The sequence below is a fragment of the Peromyscus californicus genome, unplaced genomic scaffold, assembly GCF_007827085.1.
Source record: "Peromyscus californicus insignis strain IS unplaced genomic scaffold, ASM782708v3 Scaffold_22__1_contigs__length_63687245, whole genome shotgun sequence".
In the NCBI taxonomy this organism is placed as follows: Eukaryota; Metazoa; Chordata; class Mammalia; order Rodentia; family Cricetidae; genus Peromyscus; species Peromyscus californicus.
Genome location: NW_026294525.1, coordinates 48,341,402 through 48,364,783, shown reverse-complemented (window position 1 = coordinate 48,364,783; position 23,382 = coordinate 48,341,402). Strand labels below are relative to the sequence as shown.

The 23,382-nt window shown below is 40.8% G+C and overlaps 1 long non-coding RNA gene across 1 annotated transcript; it reads left to right on the top strand.

Annotated features, from left to right (window-relative positions):
• The first annotated feature begins 45 nt into the window (after positions 1-45).
• Positions 46-22,172, top strand: LOC128118622 (uncharacterized). Its single transcript, XR_008221276.1, has 2 exons — positions 46-556; positions 13,308-22,172. It is a non-coding gene; the product is annotated as an uncharacterized LOC128118622 (long non-coding RNA).
• Positions 22,173-23,382: the final 1,210 nt, after the last annotated feature.

Here is a 23,382-nt window from a genome sequence, read left to right as displayed (position 1 = left end):
CCGGCTCTCTTCCCACCCACCCCGCCCCTTCTCCTCCTTGCGCTCCCCTCCTCCCTCTGCTCCTCCTCCAGTGGCCGCTCCTGTGCTCGCTAGGGCGGCGGAGAGACCTAGAGGAAAGGGCGGAGGAGGAAAAGGGTGGGGAAAGGAGAGCAGGTGTCTGGCTAAGAGGTGGGCTCACTCACTGGAGCCCCCAGCGTCAAGGGGGCTGGGCTCGGTCTTAGGGGGTGAAGCCGGAGGAGGAGGACATACCCGGAGGTGGAAGACGTGAGGCTGGTACACTGTATGTCCCACCCGGGGCGGGAAGCTTTGGCTATCACAGTGTGGCTGCAAGATGGGTGGTCAGGGATCCTGAGCAATCTAAGACCACAGCTTTGAGAACCTGCAGAGGTGACTGGGATGGCAGGACACTGATCTGATACGTAGATGTGGAAGGGACCCAGTGTCTGAGGAGCTGAGCCAGACAGATCTCTCTGCTGTGGTGGTGGAGAGCTAGACCCAGAGCGTGAAAGGGGGCACACAGGTGCCCAGAGAGGCCACGTTGACTTCAGTATGCCAGGTGAGAGTGCTGGAGGCCAGGAGGGGCTGGTGGCGTCAGCCACCGCCGCGCTTTGGGCTGCTGTGTGCCTTCAGAGTCACAGGGGGCGATCATAGCCTAGTTAGGAAGAGGAAGGAGCCCAGAGCTCAGTCTTCTTGTGGGTCTGGAGTTTGAAAGCCCAGTTTGAAAGCACACTCACCTTTCCAATTTAGTCGCCCTGTCCCACTCCTTGCCTTCAGCAGAACAGCAGGCCAGGGAATGATTGTATTTGCTACATTTCAGTGCCTTTGCCGAGCGGAAGGGATTTCACCAGGAAAATGATCTGTGCTGCTTTTCTTTTAATTCTAGTTCTCAGACCGCATCCCTGCCTAACCACAATTACAAGAAAATGGTCCTTCTGGCATATAAAGTTACCATCCCCTCTTACTGGGGTTGCCTGAACAAGCAATCAAACATATTTTCTCCTTTCATCCCTTCTTTCCCCGGTTCTTTCTGTAGAGGTAGTCCGTCTCTTGTATACTTTTCATAGCACAAATGGACAAGCACTTTAGGAAGAGACCACAGTGTTATTGCTCAGGGGAGCTTGTCTGTTTTCAGATGACAGTCATAACATTCAAAGTTGAAACCATCTGGGGGCAGCAGAGAGGACTGGTTCACTTAATTAGTGCTATGAGGGTGATCACCCGCAGCAACACAAGAAAGAATTGTGCCTTCTCCCATATCCGCCCTTCCTATTGTGGCCACTGCACTGTGTTAATTTTGCCTGGAAATGAAAGGTCGGCTGCCATCCATTAGACACAGTATTTCTGGATTCTCATTCAGAAGCCGGCCTCACCTCCTTTCCTGGACCCATTTTTACCATCACCTCAAAAGAAAATGGGCTCAGATCTCAACCTACATTTTTAAGCTGTCAGCCTGAAGGGAAGAGCTGTTGAGTTTTAGAAGAAATAAGTTAAATCTCCATAAACTTATTTACCACCTCCTCAGACAAAAATCGTAAGCTCAGCAGCAACAGCCACATGTATACTGTGTAATATAAGGAGCAGTAGGAGAGATGGCTCTTTGCCAGCCCTGTGATCCATTAACCTCTTTAGCTCATCATTGGCAACAATAGCACACAATCACATTCTTATGTTTGAAAGACAAGGGACTTCTTCTCCATCTCAAAATCACAATGCCACATTATAGTCTAAAAGAAACCTCAAACAATAAAAGTAATAAGAAAGGAAGAAACAGTTGGCTTTTTTTTCCTGAACAAATGTTGCTATTTTGTTTTTCTTGAGGGGGAAAAAGTGCTGGTAAGCAATAAAGTCCAGAAAGGCATGACAATAGATTTTTTGAAGAATGCTTCATCTTGCCTATCAATCCTTCCAATTAGCAAACTATCTTTTAAATGTTTATTTGTGTAATCTTTTTATTGATGCACGCATTCTTTGGAACCAGGAGGATTACAGGGAGAGAGGCTAGGTAGAATGAATCTATTTTATTATTCTCCCAGGGTAATGTCTGGCAGGAGAGAACCTTCAGGAAGGCTGTGCTTTCTCAGTACCTCTAACTTTTCCGCAGAGGGTCCTTATCCTAGGTAGCTGATGTACTTGGAAAGAGTCACAGATTTTTGTCCACTGTCACAGGGTCAGCTCTCCAGCTGGGAGCCTGGTACATCCAAGAAACCGAAACATGGCTCCAGCCAGGCCCTTTAGCTCACTGAGTGTTGGGAGGACTAGATTAAGCGTCACGAGACTATCAACTCACATAAACTAAACTCCACACAAAGTGGTATATCCAGAAAACATTTTTAAAATTTTATTTTGACAACAGTCACAGGTTTGATGTTTTCTGGCTTAATCACAAAAGCCAGATAAAGCACAGCAATAAAAACACTTGGTTAATCAGAATGTTCATCTGCTAAAGAACTTTTTACCCCCAGAACCAGCACACTCTCTTGACTCATAAAAATACGACCACTGCGTATTCAGTTTACAGCTCCAAATGGAGACTGCCTACCCCATCGTTTGGAAATGTTTATCATTGTTAGGAAATTGGAGGAGGGTAGATGTTTTACCTTCCAAAACTGCTTTTTATTTCTTTCAATGAGCCATAACTGGCACCTGGAATCAGTTGGCTAAGTAGACGTTCACTAGAAGAGCCTTCTATGTGCCAATACTGACAATCAAAACATGAACTAAAACAGCCCTGGTTCCATGGAGGAGGCCAGTAGTAACTAGCATTCTTAGGAAGGGATGTGGTGCTCCCCACCTTCTCTCTCAGAAGAGACACTCTATGCCTGCTTCTTCATACTGTGGCTTGTGGGGTATCTTGTATATGAAAGAAGAGTTTTCTTTTGTACTATGTTTTGCTTTGTAAGGCGGTTTGAAAGAGATAATGGCCCACACAGACTGAGATGTTTGAATACTTGATCACCAGTTAGTGGAACTGTTTAGGAAGGAGTAGTAAGTGTGGCCTGGTTGACATAGGTGTGGCCTTGTTGGAGGAAGTGTGTCACTGGGATGGACTTTAAGATTTCAAAAGTCCACACCATTCTCAGTTAGCTTTCTCTCTGTCTTCAGCTTGCTGATTACGATGTAAATTCTTAGCCTCTGCTTTAGTACCGTGCCTACTTACAAGCTGCTGCATTTTTCACCATGATGATCATGGAATCTAGCCCTCTAGAAACATGAGTACCAATAAATACTTTATTTTATAAGTTGTCTTGGTTGGGGTGTCTCTTCACTTCAATAAAAAAAAAGTAACTAAGACAATGTGATTATTCTTCAAAAACCTGAAAGTGTAAAGCCAGACAACATTGTGAGGGAACTATTTCCAATGGAAGACACAGACCTCCAGAGAGAATGTCAGAATCTGAGGGGGAGGTTAAGGAGAATTTTACTGCTCTCAAACCCTTGAGTTCTAGACCATACTGGTAAATAAAAGTGTGGTGCAAGGCACCCATATGAGTCATATGTGAAAATCAAAATATTCCAGCAGATCAGAAACAGGTAAATCAACTTTAGCAATATAGTTTATTTAAACCATTATATTTTTTTAATAATATAATCCTAGTGAGTGATCAAAAAATAACTAAGAAAACCTTTTGTATTTTCACAGTATGATATCAGAATAGCTCCTAAAGACATTCATGTGCTGATCCCTAGAGCCTATAATTGCATTTGAAAAAGGATTTTTCAGACGCAGTTAAGGTTAAAGATTGCAGTTAAATGACATGAGTTCCTTTCTTAAATAGTAAAATAGTATTTTTGTATAAAAATTCAGGTAGTTAAAATAAAATGTTACATATCTTAACTTGTGGAAAGCCATTGCTTTTATATGAAATGAAAATAAATCCTCTGTGCATGATGAAAATACTTCAAAATCATTCTAGTATAGAGGCACCCATTCATTTCAAGAATTGCTTAAAATCTGATAGTCAGACAAGCATGTGAACACTTGGTGACTGGTGAACATACAATTAATCTGCCATAATTTTCTATATTCCCAAATTACACTCCAGTGAATTTGGAGCATGAATCAAATGGTTTAAAGCAAGCCTGTATCATTCCATTAACACCATTCTGGATCTTTTCCTCAACATAAATATCTCTTCACTTTAAATTTATGCTACTGCTACCCTCTCCTGGAGAAGTTGCTGTTCAGAGGCTTACTGTGGTCTAAAGAAAAGGAAATAAAATGTGTGTGCGTGTGTGTGTGTGTGTATGCACACATATAATATAGTGTGAGTCTGTAGGTGTATGTTTTTATGTAATATATACATGAATCCAAAACTGACCCATATTTTTGTTGCATAGATAAATTATCTATATCTAACCTTACATAATCCTCATGTATATACAGTTTTATGATTATATGTACATATGATTATTTCTGTCACTGGTACGAGGAGCTAAATTCTATGCTAGGATATCTTCAAATAACACGGCAGTAGAATAAATCCAGAAGTACAATGAATTTCTGTTTATACAAACCACTCTGCAGAGCAACAGTTCTCCACAGGATATATTTTTTTCATTTCTTAATCTACCATTTTATTTTCATAGTTTAATGATAAAAGGTCTCCACAGAGGTCAATACATACACCTTGAATGTCTTTATTATTTTCCATGTCTTTATTATTTTCCATGTTGATGACTGAACATAGAGCTTGTATACACTAAGAAAGTACTTTATCTCTGTCACTGGGCTCTATCCCCAGCGATTTAAAGTAATTATTTAGAGTTAGAGTCTAGCTAAGTTGCCTAGAATATCTTGGAACTTGCTATATGGCCCAGAGTGGTCTTTAACTCATGGCAATCCTTCTGCCCATCCTTCCTAGTGTTGAGACTTTAAGTATGAGTTACTCAGCCAACTGAAGGGAAATTTTAAAGGTATTTTGTAGGTGTTACCTTTGTTTCCTGACTATGGGGAATTGAACCCAGGGCCTCACCATGCAGGGCATGTGTCCTACCACTGAGCTGCAGCTCTGAGTCTTTAGGAACTCTTTGTTTGTGTGTTTGTTTTGGAGGTAGGGTCTCATATAACCCTGGCCTTAAACTTAAAATGATCTTACTGCTTCCACCTTGCACATGCTGGAATTATAGGCATGCACCAAAACCCTACTCTAACCTTCCCCGGGCTTTGATAAGGATTCTTAACATTAGAGGATTTTCTCAGACTAGGAACAGAAGACATGGCAGAAGGAGAAATCAGACAGCTTATGTCAAGCTCAGGCTACAATATATACTTGCTGCTGAGAGGACAGAGGTGACAATGTGACAAAAAATGCAGGGTACCATAGGAGCTAAGAAGCTTCTAGTAACAACCAAGGAAGAAAAAAGATGGCTGGTTTACCACCCCAGTAATTTAATCCATCAGGCTGAATGGGCTTGGAGGGGGATCCATGTCCCGAGCCTTTGGGAAAGGATGAAGCTGTGGGAAGTTTTACATTGGCCTATGAGTCTCTCAGAACAGCAAGCGCTAACGATGGCTGGTAGAACAGTGGAATAATATGTGAGTATTCTGCATTACTAATGACGTACTAGACTTTTATAGGAGCCATAGAAAACTTACCCATGTACCAAGACTTGAAATCTGATACGTATTTTACACGTACAACACATTTCCGTTTGGAGCAGACATTTCAACCAGCCGCATGTGGCTAGTGGCTACGGTACCAGACAGTGTAAATCTAGACAAGGCATCACCGTGTCTGAGAAGTGTCAGGTTTTTGGCTGGCTATGTCATCGTGTGGAGAGAGAAGAGGAACAAGTAAGGAATGATCTTGGCAAGAATTTCACGATCCCCACCCTATCCCATGTGAATGGAGTTTTGTTCCTCAGACAGAAAGCACGCTAAATATTACAAGGCATTTTGAATTCATTGTCTCTGATATTATGGGTTGTACTAATTTCAGGCTAATAACAGAGTTTTTTTTTTTAAATCTCCTTTTAGGTGTCAATAAAGTTTTGGAGCAATCAACAGAGTGTTGTTAGTCTCCCTTTAAGTAACGTTTAAGATGAGGCATCTGTCATTTAGACCCAACACGATGGTGTGAGGGCAGTTGGGCAAATATAACCATGAAGAACTCCTAAATGGCTAGGAAGATTGAGTCAGCATTCCTAGGAAGGCTGTAATTCCTTACTAGGGACTATGCCTTTTAGTCCAAACCTTCTGTTTTATTTTTATTAAGAAGGGTGCATGTTAGATGTGAAGGTAAATAGATAGGTTAACTTTATGGATTGCCAGGGTTGTTTTTGGTGGTATAGTTAGTTAGGTGGTATCCCCTTCCCCCGTCACCCACCAGTCCTGTGTAACTATCTGGAAGTTCGCCCTTAGCAGATGAGACTATTTTCTCAATAGAAAAGATCCAGCCCCTGGTCAAGGATATATGAATAGCTGTGCTCCCTGGTGGAACCTCCAAACAGGCTGTCAAGATGAGCACACTTTTTTTGTCTCATTCTGCTTACTTCCATGTCTACCCACTATCTAACAACATCTTTACCCTCTTCTTCAATAAATGAGTGTACCCTCCATAAAACCTAGAACACAGGTCAGTCATTGTAATCTGGAGTGAAAGTAGGGAGATTTTTAGGTGGACAGTTAGAAAATGGGACTGAATTCACAGATAATTAAAAACAAAACCCCAAAAACCTAAGTGATTTGAATGAGAATGTCCAAGACATAGTCTCTGTTATTTAAATGCTTGGTCCTCACCTGATGGTGCAGTTTGGGGAGGCTTAGGAGGTGTGAACTTGTTGGAAGAATTGTCCTGAGGTGGATTTTGAAGTTTAAAGATTGATGCTGCTTCTAGTTTATTCTCTCTGCTTCATGCTTGCATTTGAAGATAAAAGCCTCCAGTTTCTACTCCAGTCTCTCTGCCTCCTTGCCAAGATGGTGGTGGACTCTTCTTCCTCCTGAACCACAAGTTCAAATAAATCCTTCCTTCTCTAAGTCCTTGTGGTCCTGGAATTCTAATATAGCAACTGAAAAATAGCTAATATAAAAGCTAAGACAGGAAGAAGTAGAAGGAGAACTTCCTAGGCTGTGGGGGAGAGTGAGGAGAGCAGAAAGTGAACTTAATTATTATTGTTTTTATGTGTATATATGTATGTGTTGGTATATGTGAATGTGCCTGAGGTTAGAGGCATCCCCTGGAGCTAGAGTTATAAGCAGCTGTGAGCTGCCTGATGTGAGTGCTGTGAATTGAACTTGGGTCCTCTGTAAGAACTATATACAGTCCTAGCCACCGAGTCATGTCTCCAGGCCCAGAAATTGAACTTCAGATTGTTGATGGTAAATTCCTGTTTCAGATTTAAATTTATTTTTAAAGGGATGCAGCATTAAATTATATATATTCATGGGGTAATGTTTTTATTGATGCATTATGTAACATTTAAACTAGGTTCCATATCACAAATAATTTTATTTTCTTTTTGTTTAAATTGTTTTTACATTTATTCATTATTTGTGTGAAGGAATGGGAATGAATGCATACCATGAGCATGTGTGTAGAGGTCAGAGGACAGCTTGTCCAAATAAATTATCTCTTTCCATCATGTGTATTCTGGGGATGGAACTCAAGTCTTCGGACTCAGTGGCAAGCACATTTACAGGTTGAGCCATCCCCCTGCTCCCTATCACTTCCTTTTGGTAACAACAAGCTGAGAATTCTCCCTTTTAGATGTTTGAAACAAATACATTCCTCTTGACTGTAGCACAGTGTTTATGTGAAAAGCTATAGTTGGTATTAGCACAGAAGGGTTAGTAAGATTTGTGTCTTCACTGTCTATATACTGGTAGGTCCAGCCACAGGTGGTTGTGAAATACTAGAATGTAACTAAGAAGGCTGAGATGTCTACAAATGTAAATAATACAAAGAATTTTAAAAATATAGTACAATATTTCATTAATCATTTTATATTAAGTATTGAAATAATATTCTGGTTACAATTAGCTAAATAAATTATATGACTAAGTTATTTTCACCTTGTATAAATCTTTGCAATGTGACTCTGGGATGAGTCTGAATTACACGTGTTATTTGCATTATATTTCTATTGGATGTTCCTGTTCTAAACTGGCTGCCTTAAAGCACATAGGAGTCACGTACAAGCTGACTAACACAGGCATCCTGCCCTCTCCAGGCTGAATGCTCCTACTCATCATGATGTCACACTTTGAATATTAAGGTTATGATTCATAATCTCAGATGGCCTGCAACACAGAGCTATTTAGGAAGTTTAAAGTCACAACGACCTGTTTGTTGCACCCAAAATCAATTAAATAAGAATCTGAATGCTATGAGCTGAGAATGAAAATTAGTTATAGATCTCTAGGTGAATTTAATATGTAGTGTGCATGAGAATCACTGCTTCAAAAATCCTTGGAAATAGGTGAACAAAGGTACTGTTTATTTTTTAAAATATGAAGTTATACAGTGAGAATGTAATTTGCCAGCGGTGAATCATCATTTATTTGTTAAGGAAACTTTGAATCTGTGAAGTCATGCTGATTTAAATCACTGTGCCTCCCAGGAGCTTAAAACTCAGCTATAAGGACATGTCCACTACTGAAATACTTGCAGAGCAACAAGGGGTGGGTTTACCACGGACCACCTTGCGCAGGATTCTAGAATGGGAGGAGCTGATGTTGGTGGGATAGTCGTTGAATCTTTTAGGAAGTCCTGTGCATCTTGCTCTGTAAGGCATAGAGGAGGTTGCTTATTGACATCTTCTTGGAGGTTTTAACAGAGAACATACATGAACATCAGCAGGTGGAACAGAGGGAGGAGCCGTGGACAGAAAATCTCCTAAGTTCTCCACACTTCTGTGATAGAAGGAGTGGTTTCAAGGATTGCTGCAATAGGTATGAATGAGTACTAATCTGTGAATGAGCACTAATCTATAAGTGAACACTAATCTCCAGACAAGTTTTAGGTAGAAGAGTTAGTGAGAGTTTCCACCGCTGCTGAGCTCCTCTGCAGCTGAGATGCACTACTTTGGGTCACTCTAATAATGCTGCCTCTACAAATATTGCTTGACTATTAAACACTTTTAAAGAAGTAATGATATTGATATTTCCATCGTTTGGTCATATTTATGCAGCCAATTTAGAATAGACTGTTTTACAGCTGACTTCCTGGTATTCTAGTTCTTACAATCTCTCCACCCCTTCCTCCATGATGTTCCCTGAGCCACAGATGCAGGAGTTATGATGTAATTCCTCATGGTCCATTGATCTCTGATTGTGTCCAGTTGTGTTGTTCTGTGTTGGTCTCCATTTGCTGTAAGGAGAAGCTTCTTTGATGAGATTGGTAGCTACACTTATCTGTGAGTAGATTGATAAGATTTAGAATGTAGTTGGTAATTACGTGGTTTAGCAAACTAGATTGTCTTCTAAGACCTATGAGGCCCAGGCAGTTGACTAGGTTTTTAGTGTCAGGCATAATTTCCCTCCTGTTGAATGGGCCTTAGTCCAACTGGACAACTACTCAGTACCACCAACATTTGAGTGCCGCTTATTGCATACCCCGACCCCTACCCCCACAAATATATACAGACATGCATATATCTTGTCAATGTGACTAACTTGGAAGGGGGAACATCTCACAGGGTCTCACTCATAGATGAAGAATATAGGCAACTAATGACGAGAGAGAGAGAGAGAGAGAGAGAGAGAGAGAGAGAGAGAGAGAGACTCTCTCAGACACAAGCTACCAATTGGCTATCCAATATAAGGTGGTCAGTCCTAAAACCATATACACACAAACAATAAAAGTGGATGCAGTAGACTTTTTTTTAATATTTGTGCATAGTTGTATGTGTGTGTGTGTGTGTGTGTGTGTGTGGTGTGTGTGTGTGTGTGTGTGTGTGTGTGTGTGTGTGTGTGTGTGTGCAACATAATAAAAGTAAAAGAAGCTATCAGTTTAAGAATCAGGGCATAGAGGAGAAGTTGGAAGGAGGTATTTTGGGAGGGGTGGGAGAGAGAAAAGAGAAGGGGGAAAGTGATAGCATTTAAAAGAAAAAAGACATAATGGGGCTGGGCCTAATTTCAGGGGAAGACCTTTTCTTACTTCCAGGGGGCACTAGGCACAAACATGGTGTACATACATGCACACAAGTAAAACACTCATACACATAAAATAAAATAAATAAATCTAAAAACTATTCAAAAAGTAATATTCTATAAATATTTTGGAAAACAATGGACAAATACTATTTCTGGCACAAGAAAGACAAATAGAGATGTCCAAGAGGGAGGATAATAAAGCAAAAATCTAGACTATTAATAAAATTGACTTTTAGTCTTCCACTGTAGTATTAAGTGAGTCTAAAACTAAGATTAATAGTACTGATTTTACTTTTTGTCTAAGTACCCACTGTCATAAATGCACAGTGCTGGTCACATGGAGTCACTTCATAGATAGTTAAGTGAATATAGAAAAATAGTTATAAAGCTCTTTTAAGTAGTCAGTCTGCAACTCACCAAGAGGACAGTTTCCGAATACTTGGGTTGTGGGTGAGAGGAGGGCTTCAGTTCCTCAGGTGGCATCTCAAGGGCCTTCAGCAGAGTACATCAGCCATTTCTTGTTTCTTTGGTGGCAAAACAAAGATGGCGATATTAGCTATCATGTGCACTAAGGTACTGAGGAGAGAGGAAAGGAGTACTATTAGGAATGATGCTCGGACACCACCATCAGAGCTTCAGGAAGACTGGGGCAAACAGCCATCTGAGGAAAGCTCCTGATGTTAGCTGTGCATTTGACTGAAGGGTGCAAAGACATCATCGTACAGGTGCTCCTAAATTTATGGAAGACAGGGAAGCGAAATGGTATCACTCACAATGGTTAGTTTCCCTCTAAAATTGTACGGGGACTGAGGGTGATTTATGTCTTGACCAAGCGTATTCTTGCCTATCGAGGAGGGTGGAAGAGGGTGATTGCAGAAGATGACTTATGAAATACATCCTTAACAGACTCCTTTCAGTTCTCTGCTGGTTTGAATGTGGTTGCTCTGGTTAGTGCTCCAGCAACCACCTTGAGTCATGAGGCAACATGCCCAGGAAGGAGGAACAGAAAAACAAAGGAGGATCTGTATCTCCAGTGATGGAGGAATGTATCATGATCCATGTTTCTACTCTTGGTCTGTTGTGCAAGGAATAAATAAACATTGGCCCGACCTTGATTAATAATTCTGGATTATTTTGGAATTTTCTGTTATGTCTCTTGAACAATGCTAAACCTATACTATCCAAAAAACTATTATGTGATGTTAAAACCCTGTTACTGGAGCTGCTGTAAACTTTGGCTACAGGACATAGAGGAAAGAAATCTAAAACCAAATGAGAAATATCTTCCCTGGTGGCCAGATTTTGTGGATCCAGAATGTGCTACATAGGCTGCTGCGGAGAGAAAACACATTAGAAGTCTTCCTCAGTGGTGGACCCTGCATACTTCAATCCTGACCTGCCAGGCATACTGTACTGTCTGGTGCAACAGTGGCATGAATGTTATGGGAATAACTCTCTACTCTCTGATGAGATAGGAGGCCTGCTTCACAGGAGGGGAATTTTAGACCTGGTACTCTAAACATGATCAAAAGCCCATGGAAGTCATAGGCCCTAGGGTTAGACCCTCTCTTGCTATTTTGATGATTTTTTTGTACTGCTCAAACAACTACTTAATATTTATATTTATATCCATACACTTGGGCTTCCCTCAACCTTGGTCAGAGAAACTTCTTTTTGTAGTGGGCAAGAGTTAATTGAGAGATATATAACTCATTAAAGTGCTGAGAATAAGGGACTCAGTGCTTGGCTTAAAATGGAACATGCACATACATATATACATACATACAAACATACATACATACATGCATGCATGCATATATATATATGAGACATACACACACACACACACACACACACACACACACACACACACACACGTGTGTGTGTGTGTGTGTGTGTGTGTTCTTCCTGCCCTCTGCTTCTATGGGATACTGTAGAAGAGTAGGCTGAAAAAAAAACTAAGAGCAGAAAAAGGATGGGGTGGACTGTTGTCAAATGTTGTCTTTTGGATATGACGTAACTGGTATACACACAAACTCACAGCAGCTATATATCTGCACAAGACCTGTGCAATATCAAGCCAGCCAACATTTTGGCACAGTTACGACAGATCTCCATGCCTAAATTCTTACTGAGTAGCTTTTGACAGTTGGTATCTCCTGAGGGAAGGACAATCAGTCTTTTGTTAGTGTGGCCACTGATAGGATTCCCGCACTCTGGTGCATGGTCCCAGACTCATACAATTATGGGAAGCACTAACTGGACTTGGTGTGTTATAAAAACACAGAGACATGAAGTTAAGAGAGGGATTGTTGAGGTAGATATGGGGAGTTAGAGGAGAAAATGAAGGTAAATACTATCATATTTCATTGTATACATGTATGAAATTCTCACAAATAAACAAACATAAAAATCACAAACCCTCAAACTATTAACTGATCCACCTATGTTGATCACACATGTAATTTGAAATTTTCTAGTAGACATTTCCTAAGTAAGTACAGATAATATTACTCTAGATAATATATTTCTTTTAGACAAACACGGACAAAGTTACCCTCTCGACATATGATCAATATGGTTATTATGAATGGGATCCTTGCACGCTTTGGTTCATGCTGTCTTCATAATCCCATGTGCATATTTTAGTTCTAGAACTTCCTTTTCAATCCAGATTTACTGTACCTCATGTGCTTAATATCCCCATATGGTTAGTAATGTCACACAGGACAACACTTTGTCCTACAACTACCTCTTCTCACCCTACACACGTTCCCCCTCTCCCTTTCATTTTGTTCCCCTTTCATGAGAAAACAGATAAAACTTCATATTTTATGCAGAACGACAAACTGACAATGATAAAACCCTCATTTTTATATCCCAGAAACTTTCTATTATTTTCATTTCTTTCTCAGTTCTGGGCATTGAATTTGCAGTCAGGAACCCTGGACCTGCACTCGTTCACAGACAAGACTCTTTGATACACCTCCTAATAGACTGGGCATCTCCATGATGCTGAACCGTTAGCAGTCATGGTTTGGGCACCATCTTCTAACATATTGGGCCTCTAGACGTTACATGCTTTAAGATCAAAGCCAAACATGTGCTATGATTTGACATAAATGGTCATAAGGGATTGGTTTGATACATAGTTTTCTCTCTCTTTTCCCTTTTCCATTTCATCCAAATGACGGAAGAAAACTGTTTCTTGCAGAATTGAAGTTATCCCTCCAGTGACACCAGCCTCCCTCATTTACATATGTCTGGGTGAAGACTCAAAGAGCAAAGGGAGTTCCTGATGGACCGTGCTGCTGCCCATCCGGGAGTCATGAAGTCAGACCTCCACACTCTCTGCTCCTCGGAGGGAGGGATTATGAATTCCCACAATGACTGTCATACCTGGGATGATGATGAAGTGGCTGCAAGCAGGTCGGCTTCACAGAACACAGAATAACGACAGTTCCCCGAAGTCCAGGTCTACAGCAAGAGTGGTGTCAGTTACCAAAGGAAAAACTATGTGTGTACCGTCTGGAAGAAAGAAACCAGGAGTTCTGAGCCTTTTGCATGAACTTAAGAGGAAGACAGGGAGGCTATAACAGATGAGTTCTGAATTAATTCCCCAAACAGGAAGGAAGAAATCTTCCGCCTTAAACGTGATGCACATGAAAGGTCACTCTTTCCTTGTAGAAGCCAAGAAGCCAGATGACACGACAGAGTTCCAGCAAGATAAGAAAGAAGAAAGGCCGAGGGAAAGCAGACAAAGGAGATGACATACACAACAGAAGCAGGGGTCGCCGTGGGATTTTGTGGCTTGTGTGGACAGTGCCAAGAGTAAGAGGTGCAGCGCCAGGGTTGGTCCTCCAGGGGGTGGTAGGAATTCCTCCACATTGTATTTCAGACATCACGTGTCTGTTCACTTGCTCACTTGGCCTGCAGTTGGCAGTTGTCTAATCTTTGTTGTCTTTGGCTTGTGTGTTTCCTTCCCTTTCCCAAGGTTCAGATTAACACAGAGTTTCATAGCTTCAGTGTTTACTAAGCTTCCCCATATTATGCGGACCAGGTTAGGAACATGGGCATATGGTAGATATGGGCCATACTCTCAAGGAGCTTGGGGTTATTTGGGGAGAAAAATTGCAAAGCATGGATTCTATGATATGCTAATGGGCAATGGGGTATTAGAAGCAAATAACTGTGGTAATTCTAGCAGCAGCATGGGGTGGGCATCCAGTGCTTATAGCAACGATGTGACTGAATCATCATGAAACATAACTGTGTTTAATACACCATATTTAAGGAGGCAGGATATGAGTAATTCTTGTTTTGAAAATATTCCATTTAAAATGATGAAAGCTAAAGAATTAATTTCCCTGGTTTGGTTAGGTAGAAAACCCATTAATTTCCAGTGGAACACCTTATTCTCTGATACATCAAATAAATGAGGCATTGCTAAAGTGGCAGATGAGAAATACAAAACAGGGAGTACGGTTTGAAGACCCGAGAACGGAACAGAAATCTGTCCCTACCAGAGTGCTTCCTGATAATCAGCCACTTTTGGAGTGAGTCTTCCTTGATATGTGATTTAATCTTCTCAGCAGCCTCGCTCAGCTGGCAAAACTCATGTTGTTCTCTTTGTGTCTGATGGCACAGCTGAAAGCACAGGGGCCTGTTACCGGTCCAAGGTTCCATAGTAAGTTACCCCGTGAGAGGTGAAATGACAGCTCCTTCACACACAGGCATCCACATGCACTCACGCATACACACACACACACACACACACACACACACACACACACACACACACACACACACAGAGGCATGCACATACACACACACACACACACACACACACACAGAGGCATGCCCATGTACTCATGCACATACACACACAGGTATGCACATGCACTCACATGTACACAGGCATGCACATGCACTCACACACACACACACAGGCATGCACATGCACTCATGCACACACACAGGCATGCACATGCACTCACACACACAGGCATGCACATGCACTCATGCACATACACCGGTGTGCCCATACACTCATGCACACAAACACACACAGGTATGCACATGCACTCACACACACAGGCATGCACAAGCACTCATGCATACACACAAGTGTGCACATGCACTCACATATACACACACAGGCATGCATATGCACGTGAACTCACACACACTCACACACACACACACACCCATATACATTCACACTCATGCACAAAGTCACCCCCATATATATATATGGGGTATATATACATATATATATATGTATATATTAAGAGCTAGAGCAAATGTCTAAGAAGTGATGTGGGTTCAGACCATCTGGATATAAAATGCACAGCTAGAACATAATTGCTCTACCATCACCTCTCCCTTTTCCTCTTCATTTTCCCTGCTTTCTTTCTCTATCAAGATAGACAGAGACAAAAAGGAAATACCAGAAAGAGAGCTGAGGAGAGAAAACACCAAGGTAGTGAGAATAAAAGGGACTGAAGAGAATAAGAGATAGTTGTATAGGAAAATCTTCATAAATGTGTATAATGTGCCTCTGATAGAGTCAACGTTTGTAAATAATATCACGCTAAGGATGCAGTGGAAATGGTTATATAGGTAAGAGTGTTTGCTGAACAGGTGTGAGGATCTGAGTTCAAATCCTCATCACCTATGTGAAATTTTGGGCCAGACTATTCATGCCTGTAATCCCAGCACTGGGGCATAAAGACAAGTGGATCCCAGGTACTCAGTCAGTGGCCAGCCTATCCCAAACTGCACGCTTTCATCAGTGAGAGACCCTGACTTAAAAAGTTAAGGCAGAAATACATGGAGGAGGACACCAAGCATCTTCTACTACCTTGTGCATGCACACACCTAGGCACATGCACCCAAACACCTCACCTCTGTGCATGCAATGCGCACAACAATGCACACATGCTTACTCGTGCATGCGTACACACACATACACACACACACACACACACACACACACACACACACACACACACACACACATACACACACACACATGCAACACAAAACAAAAACACTGGAAAGCTGGAGACTGGGAAGGGTAAATGTTGCAAACTATTTAGACATTGTCTCTGTTACCAATCAGGGGATGTTTAGTCTTCTCTGAGCCAATATCTCTAGCTTCAGCACTTGTCTGCTGTTAGTGCTGAGGGCAATAACCTTCCAATATACCTCCTCCCATCCCGGTCACTGTAAGTGCCACCCAGAGCCCTATGCTTCAAGCATGTGAAGAGACTTGAGGCTGACTCTATTCTGACTCTGCTTGGGCAGGAGAGCTCATCTGTGGAACCAGCACCCTCTTTCTCCGTGTGACCTGCAAGTACTCAGCCACCTGAAGTGGCCACTTCTCCTCTGCTTAGGCATGATCAGAGGGCACATCTCGCTGGTTCTTGTGAATGCTCGTGTGAACTTCTTCATAAAGGGGCTGGCTCACAGTAACTTCTCCATAACGGTTAGCGTTCAAACCCAGTTGCTCCTTCCCTTTAAAAAATTAACATTATTTGTCCTGCGTCAAGTTTTAGTGAGTTCTCTGACCTAAGTTGTCATTTTTTTGAACTATGAAAAATAAGCCTCAATCCAGTTCTGCTATTCATTATTTCCTTTTGTTCAACACAGAGATTGCTCTCTTACAGATAAGTGGCAAAAATGCTCGTGGTTGAAATGCCTGCCTTAAAAATTTTATGTGGCTGTGGGCGCATGCTGTATTCTCCTGTCAACCGGGGAAGGATTGCTCCATGAATCCAGGGCTATAAATTTGGAATTTACTTTTTATTTCTCTAAACAAAGTTTAAAAGCATATAATTTGGGAAGTTGGTGTTGATTATTATTTTTATATCTAGCACCACAAATGTGAAGTCATTAGAACCTTAGTCATTTAGAACGATGGAGGAAAAAGAATAAGAGATCTACCCAAGAAAATATATGAGAAGAAATGGAGATTGAGTCATTTCAAGGAAGGTTAGCATTGCAAGCTAAGATAGAAATGGGCTTCCTGGGTGGAAGCATCTCAGCCAGCAGTGCAGTTCATTAAAAACCACAACACAAAAGATTCAGATGGCCTCACACAGCCGCTGGTACAAGCTACTTTGTAACTTAACAAACACAGTTACTAGAATCAGAAGTAGAGGACTCTATCAAGCCAACCAAACCAACTTGGGCTTGCTTTGCGTACTCCAATCATTTTGTAAAGAATGATCTGAAGAAAATCTAGCATTTTTTTTAATTACACGTAATTTTAGTTGGTTAATTTTACATGAAATTAGTGAAGTGTGAATGGATGCGGTTTTATTGCATAATGCAAGTTTAAAGCAGTGGCCTCATAAAGTAAACAATTTAATTCTCTGTTTTATATCATAGCTTTCAAACACCTAGGGCTTTATTCTCATTTGTGCTTGGTTATAGATAGGCAGAATTCTTTCAAGGGAGTGTATTTGCCTTTCAACTCCTTCCACAGAAGCAGCTGTGAAGGGTGGCCATCAATATTAACCTGGGGGCTGGTATCAGAGAAATTTCTCCATTAGGGAGTAGAGCCTCCTGGCAGAAAATGTTCCTGGGATCTGGAGGAAGGATCAACACAACGTATATTCAAGCTTCATTTTCTCTTGCAAATTTTGTAGATCTGGAGAAGTCCTTCAAGTCCCCCATATGTGATTCTTCAATTTTTATTTTTAGATAAGATACCGAAACATGAACATTTACCACAGAACCTGCCACAGATGATGTCTTAACTTCTGCTGACCTGAAACAGGGGAGGATTGTCTATGACTGACTCATATTATAAAGGCTATCAAGCCCAAATTTAGATTACTAGTTCACCTGTATACTTACTAATCTAATGCTTTTTAAGTATCTAATATAGGTGATTATTTTTTAAAGTTAGCCTTTGTGTGAGCACGTTGCAAAATGTTGTTCAAAACCTTCTTGTTATAAAAATATTGCTGATGTTCAGTGACTGCATTATTTATGTTTTGAATGACATTCCTGAACCTTTGAAGGTAACTAAATTTATTGCTGTTGATGTTTCATGGTAGTTGAGACACCACTGTAAGACATTTCCACAAACTGCATTGGCCTAGGTCAACCTGGTCCTAGGCAGCCAGCATCTGCTTCTTCAAGTCCTAAAGCTTTACTTTCTCTTTGGTTGCCCTCAGATCCCACAGGATCCACATCATTAAACAATACAAACATTTCCTCTAAGCATGCCTCTACCTCCCTATGAGCATCAGCATCTTCTGATGTCCTCTTGCCTGGACTATTATGCTAGCTTCCCGAAGGGGAGGCTTTCTTCTGCCCCTGTTCTCACAAAACCAGTCCTACATTGGTTCAAAGAGCCCACCTTGACCCTTGCAAATCAAACATCTGATAATCATGTTTCTCTACTGGAAATGTTCCGCGGCCTTCTCGTCTTGCTTAGGATAAAAGCTAGAGTCCAGACTCTGACAGGGTGCTCTCCTTACTCTGACCTCCTTCTGTCTCTTTCCTTCATGTGTGGCCCTTTTGTTTCACCCGCCATGCCTCAGCCATGGTATCTTTATTCTTGGTTCCTGGACATGCCAAGTTTGCTGTCCTAGAACCTTTGTCATAGCTGTTCCTTCTGCAGGGAAGGCGTTCTTTTCATAGCTACATCCTTCTTGCCCCTTTGCGTTTCAGTCTAGGGAATGCTCTGCAACATCTGCCCACTCACTCTACTGTATTGCCCATTAAATATCTAGTACAGTATTTATCATAACCTAATTGTTCTTGTTCATTAACTTACTATTCATTTGTTTACTTCTGTCAACAACTTTGCTTTGCTAGAATAGAAAGCCTGAGTAGGAAAACCATCTCTTTCACATGCCTCTGTGATGTCTTTTGTATTAGAACTGTTTGGCAACTCACAACTGTGTTGAATAAATGAATCGAATGGAAGAAATTTCAGATTGCCCGAGGGAAGAAGTTCTCTGACTAAAGTTTTGTCTAAACCATCTCAATTCTAAATTCCACCCAGGATAATTCCATTTCAGAGCTTAGAAATGTGTGATGACTTCACTTCCACATCAGAAATCCAGGGTAGTTGAACATTTCAGGATTCTGTGGCATAGGCATCATTTCTGCATTGCCACTCATTTTATCTCCAGCCTTCTAATTTCCTTTTCTTTGCCTTATGTGAATGTCTTTGGGGAAAAAAAATCTCATTCCATTCATATGACAAGTAGAATTAGTTCTTATCTTGTACAGGAGAAGAGTGAATCTCAGAGGGACCATACATTTGTGACAGAGTTTTGAACTCAAGTGTGTCAAATACCAAAGATGATAAAGTGGGCTGGAGCAGTGTCTCAGCAGTTAAGAGCAGTGAGTGCTCTTCTACAGGACCCAGATTCCGTCTCTAAGTACTCATAGGGCTGCTCACAGACATCCGTAACTCTAGTCCTAGGTGATCAGATGCCCTCTTTTGGTCCCTGGGGACGCTGCACACATATGGGTGTGTAGAGAGCCGTGCATGGCCACGCCTCAAAGAGGGCGCCGGCATCCGGCTTCCGCCTTCCTGATGGCAGGTGTTCTCTGGGATAAACAACTCCTTATTTGGTTTGGGTGTGGAATCTGGCTTGCTTGCGTATGTCTGACCCTATCGGCGTTGTCCATGTGGCACTACGGGGTTGGTTGCCCAGTGGCTATAAAGGGCGTGGGCTGGCTTTCCCGAGTCAGAGAGAGAGAGGAAGTCAGAAGATGGCTTTCCCCGGGGTCAGAAGATTGTTCAAGGTTCCTGAATAAACTGCTTGGAGAAGAGCCTGGTGTTGCGTCTTCCTTGCTGGTCGAGGCAGACGCGACATGGGTGCACAGACATTCATGCAAAATATCCATATACACATAATGATAAAATATAAAATGTAAAAGATCACAAAACTTTTCTTTCTTGGAGGAGATATCCCATCAGTGACTATGGACTCATTTCATTGTAGTTCTTAATGAGCTGGCAAAATATTTGCCAAACTACTTTAGTCAGTTGGGAATTCCTGAATCCCTGTAGACTTGCTGAATAAAAATCTGACTAAGGCTTAAGAATCTAGTTTTAAGTATTTTTCCCTCCACAACTCTAAAAACATTAGGTTTAGATCAAACAAACAAATGAAAGAAAAAAACAGGGAGAGACCTGTCAAACGGAACCCATATTCTCTTCAGAAGTCTTTGAAATATCATCCAATATTAGTCACCTCCGTAGTTTAGTGACTCAGAGAGACTCCAGGACTGCAGGGTGGATGAAAGCGGTTGCGGACCCTGGAGCTATTGTTCTAAGAGGAAGTGCATTATGTGGAATTTGCTGGAGAAATCACAAAGCATGAGCTAGGGTTTGAGCTTTGTTGTGGAGTGCATACCAACTGATGGACTGAGAGAATGTTTTGAAGTTGCCAGTAGGTCACACTCAATTGACCTTTGCCCACCATCTTTTCAAGCTCATTTAATTCATAAGTCATTCGACATGATTTGAATCAACAATTAATCATTCCAAGCAGAGTGGTTGCAAAGGGCATTTGACAGGGGTGTTCTTAAAGTTTTAAGGATTGGTTTTATAGGCCTATTCCTACTACGCTGCAACACTGAAAAGTCTGTTTTGTGATGTAATCATGAAGTGATGACAGAAAATAATGTTTTTCAGGGTGTTCTTTATTGGAGAATATAAAATTTGGTCAAGCCCACCTACCCTAATAATAAAATGCTGACTCTTTCTGTACCTTGAGAATTGAGCCTTATCCTGTAAAAAGAGATAAATGGCCTCCCAAGGATTAGAGACTATGGAAATTCACATCTGGTAGCTTGCACCTGGCTAACCTATTTATGGAAAAGGTCATTTTAGTGCTAAAGACGCCCCCTCCCCCATACTCTGCTGGAGGGAACTGGGCAGCTGTTAGGGAGGTTTGCATGATTTTAAACCATTCTGCTTACAGAATAAGCTCCTTTAATAGTGGCTGAGAGGACCATGACCCTGCATTTGGTACCACTATTGCAGGCTGACCACATTTCCTTCCCTCAATACTGCAAAGTTAGAAATTAAACTATTTCTATATTTCACATATTATTGTATTGCTGACGTTAACATCAAGAATAGTTTTTTTTTTGTTTTGTTTTGTTTTTCGAGACAGGGTTTCTCTGTAAGAATAGTTTTATTTTATTCTGTCAAATACTGTAGTATGGCTGCTTATATTTCATACTTGTTCTCGTTAGCAAATTGTGCTTTCTTGAATGATTGGCCATAGCTTGTTATAAATTTCTTTTTTTTTTTTCTGTTTTCAAATTTAAATGACAAGGCTTGAGTGAAGTGTATTCATTCAGCTCACTTGTAGGCAACACAAACCAGGAGAAATCTACAAAAGTGTTAGTCCTGAGTGCTCAGATGCTTTCCACAAGAGGCTGTCTCACTGTGCAGGTAAACAGAAGTGGGCTTTGTACAATTTCAGAGTTTTGAAACGTCTGGATTCTGTGTGAGGTGTATGCTGGGCTGGAGGGACTGGATGTCCTACATACAGCAACAACCAGGCTGTCTATCATCTTCCATTTCAAGGGTAGCTTTCCAGGCAGAGAATGGGGCTTAATATCACTATTCTTATCTCCAACCCACCCATTTAAGATGCTGGTAACATCTGAAAAATATGTATAATAATATCTTTTACTCCTTAAAAAAAACCCACTATCCCTTACCTTTCCCATTTCTCTATTCAGTTTTAAACGGTCTGAAAAGAAAGGCAGGATCTACCCTGATAATGCAGAGATTTGCTCTTTGATGTTTATGGAGCCTAAAGCCTCTGTCACTGCTGACCTGGATTTCTAGCTTATCTATTAAATGCTGAGCTTTCACAGTCCCTCATCCTGAGGAGGCAAGTTTGTACTACAATCATTTGCTTTTCATAGACAGCAAAACATTCCTGTGCCCAAAAAGTCAACCCTTCAGGAGAGAGAAGTTAAGATTCCTTAAGATCATTACATGCAATTATTTTATGTTTAGCTAAAGTACTTTAAAAAAAAGATCTTCAAACACACATTAAAAAAAAAGATCTTCAAACACACACTTGGTATTTTTTTTAATAAAGGCTTTATGTACAGTTCAAATATTTAGTTTAACGTGCTTAAATTTCAATGATTCACATCAAAACAAAATTATACATTAACCAAACAAGCCTGCATGGAGATGAGTCAGAGCTGGGCTGTTCTGGCTCCACAGTACTGTAAAGTCCTACTCATTATGCATGATTTCCTACAGGGTTCCCTCACTTAGCATTCAGACCATGGGCTTGGGCTGGGGTGCACTAGAAATATGGAGAATACTCCACTTCTGTTCATTTATCATGGCTGGATTGGCATAATGAATGGTAACAAATGAACCCTTTTTATCCGTATGCCAGTTACCATCACATCCCCAGTGGTTTCTGTTTGAGTTTCAGGAATAGAAGCTAATTACCCAAAAGCTGGTAGAGGCCCATGGTGAGAATTTGATGTGGTTACAGGAGAGAAGCTGCTGGACATCAACTTTGATCCTGCAGAAAGAGATGAGGGGACAGTAAGACACACACATGGCATGAAATGAAATATTAGAGATTGTTGAAGTCATATGGAAATTTAAGTATCAGATTAAGTTTTTCTCGGGTAGAGTGCTTGGTGCATTCAAAGCAAAAACAACGAATAAATATTATTCTCTGACTTCATTTTATCATATCTTAGAACTTCTAATTCTGCATAAAATCATAATTTTGCAAGTTATCTTTAAGCTAATTTCAAAATCTGTTAACACTTAAGAAGATACCATTGTTTTAGAAGACAACATTCCATCACGATATTATCAACTTGATAAAGTGTGGACCCACAATAAAATTGTAATTATTATCACCAGACAACCATTTGGAGTGACTAGATATCTGTTTCAATAAATCTGAATGAAGGTGGCTCACAAGCACATAAAGGATTTTCCTTCAGAGACACACTTAATTTATTTTTCTTATCCTGCTTGATTGATTATGACATTATTTTTCTGTAAAAGTTCCACCTCTAGGAAATAAAAAAATTAATGCTGATAGCAAAATGACCCACTTTGACAATCATTTTGATATTGAGAAAAGTACTTCTTTGCCTCTGAACACTAAAGAAGGCATGCCTTAGTTTGACTTAGTACAGATTTTCTTTATATATCTGTGAAATGAAGTTTTTGTCCAAATCACAATACTACATTATCTTTATTTTAAGGATACAATTATTTGAAGACTATCTGGTGTAACCTTCCTCAG